Source organism: Cajanus cajan, chromosome 4 (genome assembly GCF_000230855.2).
Source record: "Cajanus cajan strain Asha chromosome 4, NIPB_CcT2T_4, whole genome shotgun sequence".
NCBI classification, from domain to species: domain Eukaryota; kingdom Viridiplantae; phylum Streptophyta; class Magnoliopsida; order Fabales; family Fabaceae; genus Cajanus; species Cajanus cajan.
In genome coordinates this window covers 57146321-57166650 of record NC_138520.1, presented here as the reverse complement: position 1 = coordinate 57166650, position 20330 = coordinate 57146321, and the positions used below count along the sequence as shown (strand labels likewise).

Genomic DNA, 20330 nt, shown 5'->3' with positions numbered 1-20330 from the left:
ACCACTTTGACAAGTCATTATAATTTAGTTTAATATATCAGTTGATTCTTAAAAGTTTAGAAAATTATTAATTATGTCTCTAAACTATGAAAAATAGATTATTTATATTTTATAATAATATAAAGGCGAATGATTTAGTGGATCTGATGGTAGTAGTAGAAAAAAAAAATGAAATTAAGAGTTCAATTCTTGCTTCTAACACTTACCATTTTCAAAATGCTCAATTCCGCTGAGTGAATAAAAAAAAAAAAAAGAACCTAATTAAGAACATAATTTGCAAAATTTTAAAATATGGAAAAAAAAAGTGTTACCAATTATTTTTAGTTTTAGGATCACTTTGACATGCCATTATAATTTGGTTTAATGTATCAGTTAATTTCTGATTTTTTTTAATTTTTAATTAAGTCTTAAACTAAAAAAATAGATTCTTTATATTTTACAATTTTTATAATTAAGTTTAATATAAATAAAACTATAACAAAATTTTGTGGAGGTTTCAAACTGTCGTAAATTAATTAAAAGAATTTAACTAAAAACAATTAGAAGATAAAAGACCTAATTATAAACTTTTGAAGATTAGAGACCAAAGTAAAAAGTTCAGAGACCCACTAAAGCATTAAACCTTTATTAATTTCAAGGACTGAATGAATGGATAATTCACCATTTTAGATTTCATTTTTTTCATTTTATTTATTTTAAGAACCAATTTAACCATTCCTTACAATTTCATGGAGTAAATTAGTTGGTTATATACGATTTCAAGGACAAAATTATCATTTCAGTAATTTTATTAGAAAATAATTTAATTAACCATTACAATTTTAAGAATTAAATCGATGATTTATTAATTTGTATTGATATTTGTTAGTCATATTTTTTTTGACAGCATTGTTAATTAGTCATGTTAGCACTTAATTATGTTGAAAGCATGAACTAATTATATTTTAAATAGATGAAATATAGAAAAAAAATCAAAATTAACTAATTCTGTACAATTTAAAAGCATCATTTTGAATCCTGAATTTTTATGTATTCTATAATATTTTTGTTTGTATTTTCAACTTAGATATCCTCGTAATGTTTTTTCTGACAAGGTTTTAATATATATAAAGTTAATAATTGAAATTATTTAAAACAAAGATAAGATAGAAAGAAAAAAAATCTCATAGTAATAGTGCTTGTAGTATGAATTTTTTCTTTCTTTCTGAAATTTGACAAATACACATGGATTATTGTTCTCGAGTTAGAGAGAAATAAAATTTAAAGCAAAGAAAATTTTTTGATTTTAAAACAGTCACATTATAACACGTTCGTGATCATTTCACGAAAGTTTCACAGTACTAATCAACATTATTCTATTTTGGAATATGTGACCATGGCATGGGAGCTAAAACAAAAACGCTATAGAAAGAGTTAACGTTCAGTTGTGTTTTGTTCACGTAACAACTATGTAAATAAGTGACGAACTTACATTTTATACTATTGTAAGTGTGGGGCAAATTCACTAATCACTTTAATTAAATTATGAATATATATTTAAAAATATTATATTTTGTACTCCTAATTACTTTATATATTGAACTCATAATTTTATATATTAAATTTATTATGATTATTTTAGATATTTATATTTTATTCTTTGTATATATAAAGAAAGAACAATGCATAAAGAAAGGACAATGCCTAGGTGAAAAATTCTATGTATTCATGATGCAAAGGATTACAATATATATATTTACATCCTCTGGATAAGAATGGAAAAGGACAATGGACAACTCATTATATTCTAGAGCAAACTAAAAAGCTGAAATGCTATTGGATTAATTTATTTGGTTCCTCTTTCTCTGTTTTCTCTGTTAGCCCCCACAAGCTGGAGGCGCAAAGATGTCAAGTAACTCCAGCTTGCATAAATTAAAAGCAAACAATCTTGGTGGAAGAGCTTTAGTAAAAATGTTAGTGATCAATTGATTGGAGGAGGAGACCGGAAGAAGACGCATCAAACTAGCTTGGGTTTTTTCTCGGACAATATGGCAATTAATTTCCAAGTGTTTGGTGCGTTCATGAAAAACAGGATTAACTCCAATGTGGAGAGCGCTTTGATTATCACAATAAAGGATAGTTTGTTTAGAACAACAAACATGTAAATTTTTGAGTAAGTGAGCCACTGCAATTCACATGTCGTGGAAGCAAGTGCACGATATTCAGCTTCAGATGAGGAACGAGACACAGTCTTTTGTTTCTTTGATTTCCAAGAAATCAAGAGTCACCAAGAAAAAAGCAATAACCAGTGATTGATCTGCGCGAGTCCTTACAAGTAGCCCAATCAGCATCACTAAAAGCAAGAAGCTGGGTGGAAGAGTAACCCCCTTTCCATATTACATATGCTAATTATAACTAATTATTTATATTATTATGAATAATATGTAGAAAAGATACTTAAAGAAATGAATTAAATTTATTCAATTAAAGTTTTATTCAATAAAAGTCAATAGATATTACAAACCATCTTATAACAACTTAGTAAAATAAAACCCCCCATCCTATGCTCTGGATTTTTGCATCCGACCTTCTAACTGCACATCCAATTTTTCTGCATTATGAGATCTCTAATATCTGGGTTTAAAAATATTTATGGGGTTAGACATTTAATTTCATTCACATCTCACATAAACAAATCAGACAAGTGCATAATAAGTTCATACAATTATCAATACACATAACAAATTGATAAGATTTTTCATTAATAATAGTCCAAATAATGCAACATGATTATGAGAATGAGATGCAGATTTTGACTGAAAATATACTTTTAAAAATTATTTTGACTCAATACTCCATGGAGATTTTCCCTTTTGAGTGTTTAGTGAAGCTAGAGCTTAACATCACTCTGTCCAGTGATTCGGCAATGCCCCACTAAACGCGAACAAGTAGACAGTAGTCAGAGTGTTAGTGCACCCGGCAGGCTACCACGACACAGAATCAATAAAGACTAGCCATCTATGGGATTGCCCATGCCCAAACGCTCCCTAGACCAACGGTCTATCCTCCAGACCAGAGGTCCTGTCTTACCCATTCTGCTCAAACCCCATTTACTATCTTTTGACATTGGTAGTATAAAACAAATACCTCAGTCAGACTTTCACAACCATATCAAGCTCTCTCTCACTTTATCCTTTTCTTTATCCATCTCGTACTGCCAATTGTCCTTACAGTTCCCACTATCACAATTCTCAATCAATCTCTTGCCACCAATGTCTCGGATAGTAAACATAAAGAAAAGAATTCACGTAAAAAGTATCATTTCAAAATTACAAAACTTGTTCTTTTTCTATCAAATATCCTTGGTACAAAATTCATTTCTCAAATATTTATTTATTTTTTTGAAATTCTTTTCTTTTCCCCCCAAAAATCTTTTGACTCAAAAATGACATTATGCAATATGCAATATGCAATGTGCATCACTATTAATCTATCACTTCAAAAATTATTCTCAATCAAACTCTTCAAATACAATTCAAACAATTTCAATAGAAACGTTCAATCATACACAATCAACCACTTCAAGATTCAACCTTAAAGCATCAAATTTATCAAAAAGTACAATAGAAAACCATATCAACTAACCTAAGGTTCCATGCATCAAAACTTATAAGTAAAAATTAATATTTATTCTACAACTATATAGACATGAATAAAATTAAACATCTAACCCATACCTATTTCTCCAAGCTTGCTAGTTTTCTCCTAATATCCTTGATTTCTTCTTTTCATACTTCTTTTTCTTCCTCTTATCTTCTTCCTTTCTTCCCTTTTTCTTGAAATTTTAGTTGTTTACTCCTTGTTTTCCTCCCTGGTTGTGGAAAAGATGGAGTATTTTTGGGTGTTTCTTTGGCATTGGTTTATGTCTAGTTGTTAAGGGTTGTTGGTGAGCTTTTTGGTGTGTGGTTTCTCCTATTTATACTAGTCTCTACCTCCATTCTCCAATTTTCTAGATGTGTAGATATTTCTTGATATTTCCTAAGATATTTTCATAACATAGTGATTAGGTGTCCATTTTATAGATATTTATAGGACTTTCTAGAATTTCCTTGAATTATTTAGGTATCTTAATGATTAAGTTTCCAATTTATTTAATAGTTTGGTGATGAGATGTCCACTTTCTAGAATTTTGTAGAGTTATTTAGTTATCTTAATGATTAAGTTTGGTGATTATGTGTCCCTTTTTTTTGTAGAAATTTATAGAACATCCTAGAATTTTGTAGAATTATTTAAATATCTTAATGGTTAAGCATCTAATCCATTCTAGATTTTTATTATGTAGAATTTTATAGAACTTTCTTGAGTTATTTGAATATCTTAATAGTTAAGCTTCCAACCTATTTAATTATTTGGTAATTAGATATCTACTTTTGAAGAGTTTTGTAGAACTTTCTAGAACATTGTAGAATTATTAAAGTATCTTACAAATTAATTATAATTTTTAGAAACTAATATCATCATTAGAATCTTGACCATTAAAAGTATAAACTTTTATCTCTTGATCATCTCCTAATTATGTTAATTAATATTAATTAAATAAATTAAGATTTGCTTATGTGTCATAATTTCATTGGTTGAGACTTGTATTTTAATTTCAACTAACTATACATTTTTATTAATTATTCCAAGCATACTATATCGATGATAAAATTATTATATCCTTTTAAACATTTTTTCATAATTTTCTAGTTTAAGGTTTTAGCAGAATATTTTTTTTCTAGTTAAATCCTTAGAGAATTTCTATAAATTTTAATTTAGATATTTTCTCTCTTAATTGTATTTATTCTTAATCTACACTCAAAAAATTATTATTTAAGTTATAGATTATTTAAATTTTCTTAAATTGAGTTTCTCATATTTTAAAACGTTCTCTCAACGCTGTCCGAGAAACAGTCAAATTAGATAATAAAATACATGTTATTGAATTTAGAAAATTTGGTTAAATAATGCTACATAAATTTCATTCACAGTAACTTACGTAATATTTAATATATATAATAATTTGTAGAAACTTATAGATAAATAGTTACAAAATTTAGGATGTTATACAAAGGAGCCTGAAAAAGAATGAGTAGGATTTGCCATGAAGTGACTTAGTTGTTGGTGGCAAAGACAATATCCGGGTGCGTATTGGTAAGATACAACAAGCGACCAACTAGTCTTCGATATGAAAGTGTGTCAGAAAGAACAACGTTGGAATCTTTTTGAAGTGGAAGACAATCATACCATAATCAGATAGCAAGTCAAGGCAGTATTTTTGTTGACATAGAGATATACCAGCCTCGGAGTGAGAGACTTCCAACCCTAGGAAGTATTTTAAAATACCTAGGTCTTTGATGCGAAAATTAGAATGATAGACACTTTTAATAGCAGCAATCTCATGAGATGAATTACCAGTTAACACTATATCATCAACATAAATGATTAACGCAGTGAATTCAGAATTGCTAGATTTGATAAACAAGTTGTGATCAGCCTGGGCATGCTGATATCCAGAAGATAAAAGGAGAATAAATAGTTTTTCATACCAGCTGCGATTTGCTTGTTTCAAACCATATAGCGATTTGCGGAGTTTACAACACTGTGATGAAGAGTAGCCTTGTACACCGAGGGGAATGACCATATACACATCTTCATGCAAGTCTCCATGCAGAAACGCATTGCTAACATCGAGTTGGTGTAGGTTCCACCGATTAATGGATGCAAGAGCCAAAATAACTTGAACTGTAGTCATCTTCGCAACTGGGGAAAAAGTATCAAAATAGTTCACACCTTCGATTTGAGAGAACCCCTTTGCTACCAGCCTGGCCTTGTAACATTCAATACTCCTATCAGGCCTGCGTTTAATCTTGTACACCCACTTGCAACCGATGGGCGTAACATTCTGAGGAGTTTCCACAATGTCCCATGTCTTATTTAACATCAACGCCTGAATCTCTATTTGCATGGCTTCTTGCCAACAAGGGTGTTGGATAGCCTCATTATAGGTGGTTGGTTCTACTGTAGATATTAGGGCCATAAGAAAATGTTGATCAAAAGGAGATAGATGAGAGTAATTGATGACCTTTTGAATTGGATAGGTGCACTTAGAGGATGATTGGAGGGACTGGTTAGAGAAAACACTACAAAAGAAGTCACAAAATCGGGATGACGAATGGGTTGGGCGAGAAGAACGACGGGGGAGAATTGGAGGTTGAGGAGGGACGGTAGGAATAATGCCATTGGGTTTGGGTGAAGTAGGTAAGGATGTATCATGAGGATTGGTAATGGAAGAAGGACTGGATGAGTGCGGGGAGGTGAAATCCAAATTATTTGGTTCCTCTAAAGTTGATGTGGGTGGTGTGTCTAGGCTGGGTGAGGGGCTCAAGAGTGGTGTGTCAACAGGAAAGGTAGTATCATAGTACTATGTTGAGGCAAACATAGGGGTGTTGTGAAATCTTTGTGTGTTGGACTATTTGTCATAAATGGAAAAATGACTTCATGGAAAATAACATTTCAAGACACAAAAATTTCTCTAGATTCTAAGTCTAAAACAATATACCCCTTTGTGCCATTTTGAAATCCTAAAAATATTCCACGTTTAGCACGAGGGTCAAATTTCTTGCGAGGGGTTTGAGTCGAAGCATAACACAGACAACCGAAAACTTTGATCATTGAAAAATTGGGTTGCTGTTTGTGCAAGAGTTCAAAAGGAGACTTATTGTGAATGACAGAAGAGGGAACCCGATTAATAAGATAGAAAACATGTTTGGTAGCATAGGACCAAAAAGAATTAGGAATTTGAGATTGAAACATGAGAGCCCTTGCTATGTTTAAAATGTTTTGATGTTTTCTTTCAACCCTTGCATTTGCATTTTGTTGAGGAGTAGCAACACAACTTGTTTGATGAATTATTCCTTTTGAAGTAAAAAAATCTTTGAAAAAAAATTTAGGGCCATTATCTGACCTTAGGACTTTAACTTTAGATTCAAATTGATTTTCAACTAAGGTAATGAAATTTTGTATGTTAATTTGAACTTCAGCCTTTGATTTTAATAAAACCACCCAAGTGTTGATGGTAAGATCGCGCCTTACATTCACAAACAGGCATGGGGCCATAGTTGTCTAACTCCTCCCAAAAGACGCGGAGGGTAGTGAAATAATCAGTGACAGTGTTAGTCCCCTGTTTAAGATTTTAGATCTCCTCTTGGAGCTCAACAATCACTCTGTGAAAAGCGTTCCTTTAAATCAATCCAGATGTCAAAGGCTTGATCAAAATAAATGATGCTTTGGGCAATAGACGGGGACAAGGAATTGAGTAACCAAGACATGATGAGAGTATTGCAGCCCTCCCAAGAGGGAAACAAGGGATCAGTGGAGGCAGGGGCAGATATGGCACCTGTTAAAAAGGCCATCTTGTTCTTAGAAATCAATGCCATACGAAATGATCTAGACCAGGAATGATAGTTGCTGCCTATAAGAACAGGGGACACAATAATAGAGGAAGGACTTTCACTAGGATGAATATAGAATGGGCTTCACGGGTTTTGGCTTGGGTCACTAGCAGCAACATTATTAGAGACCTAGGATCTTGTATCTCACATTGTATGAGAGGATGGATATTAGTAGAGCTCCAAGAGGGAGCTCTCATACCATATAAAGAAGAAACAATGCGTAAAGAAAGAACAATGTGTAGGTGAAAAATTCTATGTATTCATGATGCAAATGATTACAATATATATACAGATTTACATCCTCTAGATAAGAAGGAAAAGAACAATGGACAACTTATTATATTCTAAAACAAACTAAAAAATTGAAATGCTATTGGATTAATTTATTTGGTTCCTCTTTCTCTGTTTTCTCTGTTAGTATATATAATGATGATTCATTATTATTTTTTTTAAAAAAATTGCCTTCATTAACTTAAAAAGTCTTGGATTCACCTCTAATGTAACAATTGGTCAATTATATAAAGATAAATATGAGTAATTTTATCTTATAAGTGGTTAAAAATATGTTTGGATATTTTTTAAATAATAAACATAATTGTATAAAACCACCTACGTGATTAATACTAACCCCTTATGAGACGATACAAATAATTATTAGACATTTCAATATAATCACATAATATTATTAACCACTTTAAAGTAAAATTAATCATTATTAAATATTTCAATAATATCGTAACTTTATTAATCACAAATTAATGATTATACACAACTGTATTCTTTTACTTTTGACCACTTATGAAACTAAATTAATCATATATTTACTTATGTTATTAATCATGATGATCAATTATCTTTGATATGGTTAACCATTTGTAACATAAAGTTAAACACTCCTCTCTCCATTTCAAAACTTTAATTGGTTTTTTTTTTTTTTTTTTGGTAAAGTATGATAACAAAAAAAAGAAAGAAAAAAAGAAGAAGAAGAAGGAAACTACAAGCAAGGGGAAAGCAACATGATTGAGAATTTTTATAATTGTAGTGTGAATCTGGTCTTTATGCTGTGAGACCATCCTCATGGTTGAGTTTGTGACTATGTTGGAAGAACTGTTACAAGAAGCATACAAAAGTTTAGCATAATTAACAAGTCTTTCGTGAATAACCCAAAGTTGAACCTGGTCACCCCAATTATGTTAATTCCAAACTGTATCTATCCACTTTACAACATCGAAAATGGTGAAGAACCGAGAATCCTAAACAGGTAGAAAAGACCACAATCATTGAGACAAAGGACAATCCCAAGCACTGGTGTGAGACATTTTGCGGTGATGAAGCACCACTTGAGTAAGAGCTGACTCATGACAAATTAAACAACCCCAAAAAGAAATTTTATATTATATTTAGATAAGAAATTAAAATGAAGTAATTTATTTATTTAAAAATTTTAAATTTGTTGACGAGAAATATTTTGGTTTGAGGAAGAATTTACAAAAAAATTTGAAATTTAAATATTTGTAAACTTTTTTTAAAATAGTAGAATTTTAAATTCTAATTTTATTTTTTAAATTTTTTATTATTTTTTCTTATTTCACTTATATATTTTATCTTTTATCTTTTCATATTTTTAATTATTAAATATTTAAAAATATATTTAAAATTATTAAATATTTAAAAATTAGTTAATATTTATTTTTATAAAATATAATTTAAAAATATTAACATATAAATATTTTTTTAAAATCAATTTTATTATGGTAAAATTAAATTATCATAATCAAATTAATAATTTAAAATTTAAAAAAAATTAAATTAATTTATCTAAATAAAATATTTTAAAAATAATAAAAATTTAAAGCAAAGTAATTCAAATATCAAACACTTTCTCTCAAATCTAGAGTCTTACTATGATGTAAATATTTTTGAGTTAAAAGTTTAACCCACAACTTATCCTTCTCCTGGTGCATATCCCAAACTAATTTCTCAAGAAGAGAAATATTAGCATTGCGAGCTCCTCAAAGGTCAAGACCCCAATTAGCTTTTGGAGATGTTATGTTTCCCATCTCACTAAATTTATACCTATATTAGTGCTACCTTTCCACCAAAAATTCTGAACAGTCTTGTCTATTTGCTCACAATTGAGAAATCCAAGATAATTTCGTGTAATAGGTAGGAATTGAGCTCAATACCGAACCAGCTAATGTCGATCTTCCAGCTTTATCCAAAAAAAACATTTTTTCAAGAAGCCAATCTTGCTTGCATTTTTTCAATTATGAAATAGAAATGTTCTTTCTTGACCCTACCTGTGAGGACTGGAAAACCAAGGTATATTTGTCCAATGAGGAAGCACTCCTTATGCCGGAAAAAGCTGAGAGTATTAGGCACCCCTTTAGATTACATAGCTAAAAGTGCAAGTAAGGATGGATAATTTGCAAACCCAAATTAATTCAGGCTCAGTCAATAAATTTGTATCGAATTATTTTAGTATTTAGATCAAACTCAATTTAATCGACTAAAATACGACATTGTATTTGTATCGAATTATTTTAGTATTTAGATTAAACTCAATTTAATCAACCAAAATACGACATTGTATAAGTTAAATAATAAATATTATATTTTTTGACATGTGATTCAATGTTTTCAGGATATTAATACTATTTAAGTAATTAAAACTAGTTTAAGTATTGGACCGTCCCGGCCGTAGGCCGAGTACCTTCTCGTTGAACGAGAACCGCGGAGCACCCTAAACCGAGTAACTTATCGGAAGCTAAAGGCTACAGGGCGTGTTGGGACAAATGCAGGCCCATCTACCACCAAGCCGAAAGACAATCTCGCCTAGCACCACATAAGGGTCTCATTCACCCTTAATGAGACCTACTCGGCCGTTATCCGAGAAGGGCCAACCAACGACCAGGCCCCACCCTCGCCCGCCAGTTACCTTCCAGATCGAAACGGCCATGAAGATCCCGATAATCGCGGGGCCCACGAAGCCCATAACACAAAAGTATAAAACCCAAAACCCTAGAGCTAGGACGACAGATTACACTTTTGAATGCTCTGGCTGTGAAGCTTGACCTAGGAAAAAACCCTAGTGCACCCCGTGGCCGGAACAAGTATAACATTAATATTAATATTAAAAAGGAGTTTAAAAATAATAAATTAGGATAGTTTAATTTAATCTAAATATATATGTATGGAAAATGCTAATCAATTCTTTAGAATACTCCTTAAGAAATAAAAGTAAAAAAAATTGAAAAAATATCTTTATATTCTTTATCAAACTTAATTTATTATTATTTTTTTAAAATTAATGTGTTTCTCAGTTGAAAGTTAAAGACTAATTCTCTAATATATTGATATTCATTTAAAAGAGTTAATCTCTCCCAACAAATATTTTTTTCATATACATCAATTAATGATTGAATTCTAACTATATCTTTAAGAAACAAGATTCTCTATCAAATATGTCATATGTTATTGGTCTCTCATTGAATTTTATTGTAATTTGCATAAAAAAAAACTTTCACATGTTATTTTTTTAACTATTGTCTTAGAGCATCTCCACTGTGGGGTGCTTGTGTTGTATCTTATCTTTAAGAACCGTTGCTTACAAGAAACCTGTATTGAAGTTTGATTATGTGGCACAAAAAGGAGAAATTTTTTTAGCTCTGTTCCTTTTTGAAGCAACGGAGCTTGGGTGTATGAATCTTTGACATGGAGCATTATGATTGGATAGAGAAATATCTCCCCTCCGTACTAGAACGACAAGAAAATACCAAAGAAAAACTAGGAGCAAGCTTTCCAGGCGACCATCACCCTCCATGGCCCTAATCCGACCTCCCCGCCACCCACAGCCACACCCACCACCGTCAGCCACCACCCACACCCACCAACGACAACCACACCAACCACCCACACCCATGAGAGAAAGAGAGAATGAGAGGGAACAAGAGAGAATGAGAGAAAGAGAGAGAACGAGAGAAAGAGAAAGAGTGGAGGCTAGGGACAGAGAAAGAAAAAGAATGAGAGAAAAAGAGAAAGAGAGAAGACTGGAGACAGAGAAAGAAAAAGAACGAGAGAAATTAAAAAAGAGACGTTGAGAGTTGTAAATTTTAATTTTGTTATAATTTTTTATAATTCTTTTTATTATGTAATTTTTTTTATTATTGTATTTTTTTATTATGTAATTTCTTTTATTTGTTATTTATATTTATATATTATTTATAATAAATTTTTTTAAAATTTATCAAAAAGTATAGCGTGAGTTGTAAAAAAAAATGTAATGAGTTGTCAAAAAGTGAAGGTGCTTATAAGTAACTTTCATTGGAGTAAAAATTGTAAAAATATGACATGAGTTGCTTATGAGTGACATGACACAGTATAAGAGCATCTACAATGGGAGTTGCAATAAGCAACTCCCAACCACTTTAAATGGGTTCCACTGTACCACGTCTCTCATAAGTAATTCATACTATATTTTTACAATTTTTTCTCTAATGGAAATTGCTTATAAGCACCCCTATTTTTTTTATAACTCATACTACACTTTTTTACAACTCACATTACACATTATGATAAATTTTTTAAAAATTAATTATTATTAGGATATTACATCTCTCAACAGCCACTTTCCAACATCTCTTCTTCTTCTTTTTTTTTTTTTTTTTTTTTTCCGGAGGTTTCATTTGTTCATTCTCTCAACGTCTTACTTTCTCAACGTCTACTTTCCCTTCTCTCTCAACATCTCTCACTTTCCCATATCTCTCATTTCCCCTTCTCCCTCTCGTTCCTTGCGTCTCTCACCCTCACCCTCACCCTCACCATCAATGATTGCACGGAGGAGCACGCGGTTGACGAGATTGGGTTGGCCCAAAGGTGCGCGTGTTAGACGAGATCGGCCGACCCGGATGTCTGTGTGCGGTTGACGAGATCGGCCCGGCCAGGAGGTTCGTGCGGCTGAGGAGATCCACGTTGCCTAGAGGTGCGCGCGATTGAGGACATGGACGTCGGCCCAAACGACCTCGTGCTAGCCTATGGCAATCGACTCTGCCCCGAAGGTTCGCGCGCACCTGGTTTGCGAGTTGGACGACCGGCCCCCGGAGGTCAACATCGACCTATCGCGGGTCCAGCTGGCCGAGAAAGAGAGCGAGCGAAGGGAGTTGGCCGAGAGGGAGAAGCAGGACAAAAGTAGGCATGCATCGTTTCTTCTTTAAGCAATGTAACTAAAAAAATTGGATCTTCTCTTGCCACATAAGATCACTCCATTAGAAATTTCTTGTAAGCACCGTTGCTTATTTTTAAGATAAGTACCCCGCGCTGGAAGTGCTCTAACCCATTTAAAATGGATGAGAGTTGCTTATAAGCAACTCCCTTAAAAGCTAACTCTGATTAACAAGACTCTATATATCTATAACTCCATGATACTATTAACTCTATAATATATTAATAATTATATAATTATCTTTATGTATATTTTTAGCCATTCATGAAATATAACTATTAACCTTAATAAGTATATTTGTACTCATAACTTACCATACTTATTAGATGAAACTGGTAGGAAAAATTTTGTCAGACTTTAATCGGGACTCATTAATTAATCAGGAAGTCTTTACAGTGCAATTCGTTTATGAGTCCTTTTTACTCGAATTAGCACCAAAGTGTTTCAATTTAGGTATTTTAGGTATTTCAAAGCATTTGCGTTATTAAGAGTGGAGGTAGACAACAAAAATCACCAAAAGTTGGTTTCCAAATCTTCATGAATTATAATCAAACAATAATTTGCATGCATGTAAATACTTAAACGAACAGTGTGATTAAAACATACATTGGCAATGCAAATCATCATTCAATTCGCATAATGATCAAATACAATTAAAATAGCAAAACAGATTGATCAGACTGAAGTACAATTATGCAACTACGCTACGTGATTAAGAAAGAAAAGCTACACTAATCCTAATCCTAAAAAGAGAAAAGAAAAGTGGCCGAGAAGTAGTCATACCCAAAAACAGTTCCTTGCACGCAAGCCATATGCGCAGGCGGAGAGTGCTTGAGAGTTCAATTCTAGTATGAGTTTTTCCGACCTCTGTGAAAGGCTATGCTTCTCCTATTTATAGAGACTCTCGAGAGCAATTATCTTTCGTATGCATGTGTCGTGGGCACGTAACCGCTATCCATTATGTAAAATACGTGGCTTAGAAAGTAACTTCCTCTAACCGTTCTTTTCACGTGTTTTATTTCCTTAATCCGCGCTTTAATAACTACCTCGATGCAACCATAAGAAATCTTCGATAACTTCTCGATTTCTCCATGAACGTCATTATTCTACTTATTACTCGAAACCAATTCTTTTTTATCTCGAGCATGAACGCATAAGATTTCTTCCCTGGTAGGTGTTATCTTTATATTTTTTCGAGTAGTTTCATGTATGTAAATTTCGACTCACCTGACCTTCGAGTACGCCTAACAGGAAGGCAATTAATTCAACACACACTGAAAAAAAAATGAAAAAAAACTAACAGTTTTTCGTCCAAATAGTATTGGACTCGGTCGTTTCAACTATCGTGTTGGACTAGTCTTATGTGTAAAGAGATATAATTAAAAACAAAATACTATAAATAGTTAACCAAATTTTCTAATAATAATTGGTTATTCAACGAAACTATGACCGAAAAGATTGGCGTGAGCTTCAGCAACTTGAAGACAATTTCCGAGAAAACTCTTGGAAAAAGAGCAACGACGAGGGGTCAAAGTTATCGTAATTTTCCAATCATTTCCATCCTTCGATATATATTTTTTTTCATTCTAGATGTAACACGCAAATTATTTTAACAATTAGGTAACTAACTATTTTTTTGTCATACAGTCTTATATTTTTTATTTGTCATTGGTTTTCATCTTTAGAGTGCCTAATAAATTAACTCATATTTTAATATAATATGAATAAATAAAATAAAATAAATATGTATGTATATATTATAATGAAATAAAGATTTTTTTATTTTATCAAAATAACAAATCTAAAATCTAAATAAATATGAAAATAAAGAACCAAAAATTGAATAATCATATCAGTAGAAAAAATAAATTATACATACCTAATTCAACTAAAAATCATTAGTCTAAAATTACATCAATTGAGAGGATTATATAGTGGTATTTGATTAAATACATACTTAGTTTAAAAAAAAAAAGCCTTCTCGTTCCTAATTTCTTGGAACAGTAATATATGTAAAAAAATTAATTAATTAAGCATCCAACGACATTGTTTATGCAGAGTCATTAGACTCATTAGCAAATGAATTAAAATCATTATGCAGGAAATATTGATTCTAATTAACATTATGTAGAAATGAATTATGTAGCGAGCATTTTGCAAAAACAAACTACAAATGAATTAAGTCAAAACATTGCTACTAACATTGTAACAACAACAACCAACAACAATGCTAATTGCTCAAGTAATTCTTAAAAGTGAACTGTATGGTTATATTGACCTCAATGATATCAAAATATACTCCAAAAATAAAATACTAATTAATTATATATTTCTATCAATAATATCAAAATACACCAAAGATACAGTAACAACTAATGCATAATAACAAAAATTAATTAACATGTTTAGAAGTAAGCAAAAGAATTGAAAGATAAAAGAAAATTATAAAAAAAATGATATTACCATAAAAAAATCAATAAAACTAAATTGATTTTCTAATGTGTAAGAGAGCTTAAAAGTTGGTGGCACTAAACAAGATACCATGTTGGGTTGATGACTTTTCAATTCCTTATCCTAAAACCAATATAGAAAATTAAAACAAGTGATGATTCATAAAGGTAGAATATATTAATAATCAATATGTACATCAATTTATACACCTGAGCTTCTTTACTTGGAGTTTTTTTTTCCTATTGGATTGAAACTCAACCCAACCTTTTAATCGTTTTTTTCTCTTTAAGTCAAGTTTATGTTTGAATCTCTTTGGGTGCTTACCACCATCACTCACAAATGTGAGATTATCATTGCTATATATGATTACCAATATATACTTTTGGCTTATAAATGCAACTCCTGAATCTCCTTACACATGACATCTACATTGTTATCCACAATCTTGTGATATTCTTCAAATGTTGACATGTCAACAACCAATCTAACAAATTTAAATACAAGTTGCTTATATCTCCTTGTAATAGATAATATTGGATTTCCTTCAACTTCTTTTTCCCTCACATCATGCACAATGCCACTAGAGCTTTTCTTGTCCATTTTTTTTATAATATATTTCTCGGGAATAACCTTAACATCATTTGCTTCAAATACTTTCAATGCATGTGAACAAAGTATACCAAATGTTTCAAACTTTCTACAACTACAAGTTATAGAGTTTGAAGCATGATCAAATGATACTTTCCAAGACCTTTCATGATTGACCCTAGTGATGATATATTGACATAAAGAGTGGAATTCATTTCTCTCCAATATGCATGAAGCTAAGAAAAGTTTAAACTCATTTTGAAATAAGTCAAATACAATGTGATTGTATACCTTTTCCATTTGTATGAGTATTGGTGACAACTTATATCTCAACATCGTAAGCTTATGCAAAGACTCATACTGACACGTCAACTTATTATATCTCATTTCTTCAACAATTTGTTCAAAGTGTTTAAAGAATATGATAATATCCACATTCAGATTGATGCAAGACTTGAAAGTAGAATTCAAACTTTTACTAAGTTGAGTATTTCGCATCCCAAGTGTACGAATATTTCTTTCATGTAACATGATGCCCATTTTTCTTTTATGGCATAAACTGATTTAATACAGTTATTATCATGAAAATTATAGTTTGTAATCAATCGATCCCAAGCCATCTCAAACTCTTCTTTAGTGTCAAGGTCATACATGCAATTTTTGAAATTTCTTAAAAAATAACTTCCTCCTTTCATCAAACTACCAAGGTGCTTAATTCCATTTTGCAACAAGTTTCAAGTACATAAACCATGATGAGTCTCAAGCATCACTTCAAAAGGTTCCTTGGCCATTGCTTGATCCTAGTTAGTAAAGATGGTATGAGTTTTTTTTATTGTGTTCTTCTAAGAATGTCTCAAACAACCATTTGAATGATTTACTTGTTTCATCATACAATGATGTTGCACCAAAAATAACAGTAACTCTATAATGGTTGAAACCGAAAAAATAAAGCAAGTGGGCTATTTGCATGATTGGTAGAATATGTAGTATCCAATGACACAACATCACCAAAATACCCATAATCCAATATCATATTTGCATCAATCCAAAATACATTTGTGATTTTTTGATCTATATCCATTTGGTATGCATGGAAAAAAGATGGGTTCTCTAATAATTGTCATCGAAAATATTGTAAAAGGCATCTTATTTCACCATACACCATACTCCTTTGTTTTTTTGCTTTGAGATAATTTTTTAACATCTATGCGTGTGTATCTAATATTAGCTATATGGCCTGCAAGTGTACTCATTACTTGAAATGTTGACTTTTGCCTTAATCCACAGTCATTAGCCAAATCAATCTCATAAGCTTGAACTTTAGTTATCTTTCTCTGTGATGCAAGCATGTGCATTGTTTCTACACTACACGGAAAATGATGAGTTGCGACGGTTATCCTAAAACTGTTGTCGCTTTGATATTGCGACCCTTCATACGACGGTTTCTCCCAACTGTCATAAAATTTTTCAACATTGCGATAATTTATAGTAAATCGTCACAAAATTTTTCAACATCACGACAGTTTGTAGTAAACCGTCGTAATCTATATTTAGAAATTTATCTATATTGAGACAGTTTGTAGTAAACCGTCGCAATTTACAAGACAAAAATTGTAATAAAAATTCACACAAAGTCATGCACACTCCAAAATTCTATAATTTTACTTTCAATAAAAATAGAAAAAAAAATTATAATGACATGTAATTACATTTATAAATGTTAAAAAGGAAAAAATACTTTAATATACTATATTAATTTTATTTTCCTATCTTTTAAATTATTTTAGAATAAAAAAGTTTTATGTTAATCCTAGGAAGCTAAAAATTATATATATATATATATATATATATATATATATATATGTTACATTTTTTTTATGTGTTAGTAAAATTAATAATACATCTTAATTGTGAATTAAATCGATAATATTGAACAACTAATAAATGATTTATGAAATTTATTATTTTAATGGTTAATAAAATATGAGATATTTGATAAATTAAATTATCTTTCCACACATATTAACTTAAAAATCACTTCTATAGGTTTGAATATAATACACACACACATATATATAACCCCTATTTAATTAGAATTTAAAAGTTATTTTTAGTACAAACTAAATATTATTTTGTTCAAAAGTTACGGTAAAATTTGATAAAGTTTAGGATTAAAAACACATTTAATAGTAGACTAGACCAAAAGTAATATTTTTCTTTTGGAATATTATATTATCTTAATAAACTTATATTTTATTAATAATTTTATATATATATTGTTTAATATGAGATACACAATTATCATCAATTTTTTTAAAATATATATATATATATATATATATATATATATATATAGAGAGAGAGAGAGAGAGAGAGAGAGAGAGGAGAAATCAAATGACTCGCAAAGTAACTCTTTAGAAAATAAACCAAGGATAAATACATTTTTTGAATTTTATATCTTATATTTAAGATGAATAAATAAATTAAGTTAATTAATAATTTATTTAAAATGTTAAAATTTAATTTATAAAAATAATATTTTAAAAGAGAAAGGTTATAATAACACCAGTGTAATATTTTAAAATTGTCTGAACAGGATGTGGTTTCTTTGGTATTGCCTTTCTCTGAGGAAGAAGTGAAAGAAGTTGTATGGTATTGCCTTTCTTTGGTTTCTTTGTGGCCTTTCAGGCCCAGACGGTTTTAATTTTAATTTTATTAAAGACTTTTGGGAGGTTGTCAAGGTAGATTTTTTGGCTTTTATCAATGAGTTTCATGCAAATGGAAAATTAGTGAAGGGTTCCAATAGCTCTTTTATCGTTCTAATCCCAAAGATTGAGAGCCCTCAAAGAGTTGAAGACTACAGACCAATTTCCCTAATTGGTTGTATGTATAAGGTGGTGGCAAAATTGTTGGCTAACAGATTGAGGGCAGTAATAGGTAACGTTATTTCAGATTGTCAGTCAGCCTTTATACAAGGAAGATCTATTTTTGATGGAGTTGTGGTTGCCAATGAGATTATTGAGGAGATTAGAAGGAAAAAAGTAAATGTTTGCTTTTTAAAGTTGATTTTGAAAAGGAATATGATTCAATTAATTGGGAGTTCCTTCAGTACATGATGGAAAGGATGGGTTTTCTGTTAAAATGGAGGAAGTCGATTGCTGAATGTGTGAGCACTACAAGAATTTTTGTCCTATTAAATGGCAGTCCCACTGTTGAGTTTGGGGTTGGCAAGGGACTAAGACAAGGAGATCCGCTTGCTCCATTTCTATTTCTTATAGTTGCTGAGGGCCTTAATGCATTGATGAGAAAAGCTGTGGAATGTCATGTGTTTAGTGGCTATTCAGTTGGACACCAGTCAGTTAGTGTGTCTCACCTTCAATATGAAGATGACACTTTGATTATTGGTGGAGCATCTTCACATAATGTTTGGGCGATAAAATCCATCTTACATATTTTTGAGTTGGTGGCGGGTCTCAAAGTTAATTTTCATAAAAGCAAGCTCTTTGGGTTCAATATTAATATTGAAGTGTTAAACTTGATGGCTCAGTTTCTAAACTGTAAGGTTGGTTCTTTACCTTTTTGCTATTTGGGGTTACCTCTTGGGGCAAATCCACGTTGTATCAAAACTCGGGAGCCCGTGATTTCTAAAGTGAAGTAGAGGTTATCAAAATGCAAGTCTTCAACTTTGTCCTTTGGTGGGCGTAGTGTCCTCTTGAAATCAGTCCTTAATTCCATTCCGATCTACTATCTTTCTTTCTTCAAGGCTCCTCAAGGTATAATTTCTAAACTTGAATCTCTTTTTAAACTCTTTCTTTGGGGATGGGATGAAAATCATAGGAAAATTACTTTGGTGGCTTGGCAGGAGGTGTGTAAGGGAAAGGAACATGGTGGGTTGGGAATTCTAGACCTTAGAGCATTTAACCTTGCTCTCCTTGGAAAGTGGAGATGGCGGCTGTTAGTTGAAAATGGTAGGTTTTGGCATAGGGTTGTCACTTCTATTTATGGGGAGGGTTGTTTTTAGGGAGATGGTGATAAAGTAAAAAGTTCAAAGTGGTGGGTTGATCTGTGGACCATTGATTCTGCTCCATACACATCATTTGATTAGTTCTCTTCTAGGTGTACCAAGGTGGTGGGGGATGGTCGAAATACCTTTTTTTGGAAGGATGGTTGGAGTGGTCAGGGACCTCTTTGTAATCGATATAGTAGATTGTTCTCTATAGCTTCTGACAAGGATGTATCGGTCACAAACATGGTGCTTTAGAGGGATGGAGGTTTTGAGTGGATTTCGTCTTGGCGTAGGAGTCTATTTCAATGGGAATTAGATTTATTATCACAATTAGCTGCTAATTTAGGATCAACTGTCTTAAAGAATGATTTTTGTGATAGGTGGTGTTGGAAGGATTCTAATGATGGGATATATAATGTGAAATCAGCATACAAGGCGGTGATTATGATGGTATCTACGCATATTTTCTGCTTCATAAATTTCTCTGGTCTAGTTGTGTACCTTCTAAAGTATCAAGTTTTGCTTGGAAAGCCTTGCTGAATAGGATACCAAGTAAATGTAACTTAATTAAGCGGAAGGTTCTTAATATTTC

The 20330-nt window shown here is 31.4% G+C and overlaps 1 long non-coding RNA gene across 1 annotated transcript; it reads right to left on the bottom strand.

The window, feature by feature from the left end:
• Positions 1–2436: 2436 nt before the first annotated feature.
• Positions 2437–4450, bottom strand: LOC145956867 (uncharacterized). Its single transcript, XR_014433173.1, has 2 exons — positions 3717–4450; positions 2437–2613 (listed from the first exon to the last, which is right to left on the bottom strand). It is a non-coding gene; the product is annotated as an uncharacterized LOC145956867 (long non-coding RNA).
• Positions 4451–20330: the final 15880 nt, after the last annotated feature.